The sequence below is a fragment of the Echinops telfairi genome, unplaced genomic scaffold (genome assembly GCF_000313985.2).
Source record: "Echinops telfairi isolate 266 unplaced genomic scaffold, ASM31398v2 ScPeMD7_7469;HRSCAF=8507_0, whole genome shotgun sequence".
Classification (NCBI taxonomy): domain Eukaryota; kingdom Metazoa; phylum Chordata; class Mammalia; order Afrosoricida; family Tenrecidae; genus Echinops; species Echinops telfairi.
This window is the reverse complement of record NW_022111372.1, coordinates 14,858,141-14,860,834: the sequence shown is the minus strand read 5'-3', so window position 1 is coordinate 14,860,834 and position 2,694 is coordinate 14,858,141. Positions and strand designations below refer to the sequence as shown.

Here is a 2,694-nt window from a genome sequence, read left to right as displayed (position 1 = left end):
AAAACAGCAACAACATCAATCCACTGACGAAGAACAAATTAAAATATACCAAGCAAGAAAAACTTGTGTTTTCCAGTCTAGCCTGTTGGGGCACCATGTCCTGTCTCCAATGTCCACCCTCATCATTCGGCAGGGAGTTTTTGAGGGCTGTTTTTTTGTTTTTGGGAGGGGGGGAAGATTGGAATTGATGGGTACAAAGAAATCTATTCTGGAGGAAATCCTAGCAGCACCTGCTCAACTCAAATATGCTTACACCTATGATGTGACAATCTTCCCTCTAGATAAGCACCCTAGAAAGAAGTCCTCACATGACAAGTGACAAGACATTCCGGGCATCGTTGGTGGTGACAGCTTAAAGCTGGAGGAGGCAATTCACCCGAAAACAGTGTCTGATTAAGCAAATATAAAAAGCACATACTATGGAATTCTAGTAGCAACTAAGAATAAGAAAATAATGCACAAAGAAAGATCATAAAATAAAATGAATGACATAAAATAATTTTTGTATAGAAAGAGAAAAAATACCCAATTTATAGCAAAACTGCTCTTAAAAAGATCACTGATGCGCTACTTCCATGGCTTGCAAATAGGCCTACTCCCACCTCCATAATCAAGTTAATTTTTCCCCCTAAGAACTTTGAAAAATAGGAGTAAATAAACAAAGATCGAGAAATTATCCAAATGGCTTATTACCAGGGATTCCCATGGTTTCCTTTAACATAAGTGCTAAACCAGAGAGGGGCTCAGAATTAATTTGGCCTTTGATCTTCCAAAACATATCAGTGCCCAAAAGGTGCCAAAGAGAGGGAAAAAACAGCCCTATGTTCTCGTGGGAAAATGATGTTATTCAAAACCCATATCAAATCCAATGAATTGATCGTTTTCACTCAGTTCTAAAACTAAGTAGAAAGCAGTATTAAACCAGTTAGGAAACTATCCAAATCTCTTACACCACTGCTTCAGAAAGTCTCAGCTATTTTTCTAGTTTCAATTCATCAGGATTCTATATTGATATTTTAGAAAATATTGGAAAAAACTACTTAAGTCTACTTGAGGGTTGTACCTATTATTAGCCGAAAAAAATTTCACATATTTTCACTGTCACCATAGTTTCTTATAGATTGACATGGGGTTTAGAACATTTCTCAAAACAGACACAAATAACCAATCATAATAATTGACACATAACGACCACCACCCTACCCCAACCCCCAGCCCCAGGGGGATTAAAAACAGAAACCATGAGGGAAGGGAGATAGTGGTTAAGTGTAAGAAATGAAAATAATAATTATTTATCATTTATCAAGGGGTCACAAGGGTGGAGGGGAGGGAGGGAAAAGGAGGAGCTGATACCAAGGGCTCAATAGAAAGTAAATGTTTAGAAAATAATGATGGCAACATATGTACAAATATGCTTGATACAATTGATGTATGGATTGTTATAAGAACTGTAAGAGCCCTAATAAAATGCTCATTTAATAAAAAAAGACACAATTTGAATTTAATGAAAATTTCCAGGAAAAGCTAGTTATTGGTAAAACGTTAAAACTGCTGTTTTACATTCCCTTTCAGAACCAAAGATAAAGTTGAGGATTGTCTTTCTTCACTGGAAAGCAGTATTAAGAATTTGTGGAGATTAGAACAATCTTCTACAATACAGGACAAGTTAATATAAATGTGGCTTGGGAGTCCCTGCATGATAAACTCTACATTATCACCAAGTACAAATATGTTTAAATAAGCGAGGAAATTAAACTTTATTTTTAAAATGAAGTCAGCAATTAAGTTTTACTAATAGGGGAGAGACTAAAATCATCAGTTTAAGAACCTGTTCGTGGCATCCAAAAGTTCTGTACACTTGCTTCAATTTAACATCTAATTAAACCAAACCAAATCTACTACCATTGAGTTAATTCGGATCATATAGACCCAACAGTGCTTTTGGAGGCTACATATTTTTACAAGTGCTGGCCAACCTCCTTTCTCCCAAGCAGCTGCTGGTGGGTTCGAATCACTAGCCCCGCACATAGCAGTCTAATGCTTAGAGCCACCCAAGGCTCCTTCCTCAAGATGTAGCTCATCTCAATCTGGTACTGTGGTTCAAGTCCATGCAGTGTCAAAATGACTAAAACTAAGCTTGGAAAGTGTCAGTAAAACGCTAGACACATGTAGTTGGGCAGTTGCTTCTAAGTTTAAAACAACACAGTACTTGCTCCCTAATCTCAGATTACCCAGGTTCCTCACACTTCGCTCGCGTGAACCCTTCAAAATCTTTGTTCCTCCCACGAAGCCAGATATCCTGCCCTCCCCTAAGGGGTTACAACTGTACTAGATGTCGTTTCTAAACTATTACCCATCACCTCCCAACCCTATTATTATTGGTGGAACCAACTTATTAGATTTCATTCCTAAACTACCATTGATCACCTTTCAACGCAATATTCCTTTGCCCTCTCCGCAGTTAACCTAATCAAGCTAAAATCCCCAAACTGGAAGCTTCAAAAAATTCATGGAAAAACTGGAACTGAAAGATAATGGAATTTCCCCACGAACTTTATGAAACACCACCGTACAAACGAGTTACCTCCTAGGACATTTAAAAACACACACACACACACACACACACACACACACACAAAGCTGGAGGACTTGAAGACATAGAAGATGCATGAACATTTATTAATTCAAATTAAG

The 2,694-nt window shown here is 37.7% G+C and overlaps 1 protein-coding gene and 1 pseudogene across 2 annotated transcripts in view; both read right to left on the bottom strand.

Moving 5' to 3' along the window:
- The window catches only part of LOC101638405, a 9,523-nt pseudogene that overhangs the window by 4,196 nt on the left and 2,633 nt on the right, over window positions 1–2,694 (bottom strand).
- GABPA (GA binding protein transcription factor subunit alpha) overlaps window positions 1–2,694 on the bottom strand; it is a 51,598-nt gene that overhangs the window by 47,637 nt on the left and 1,267 nt on the right. The gene's annotated exons all lie outside the window — the stretch shown is intronic.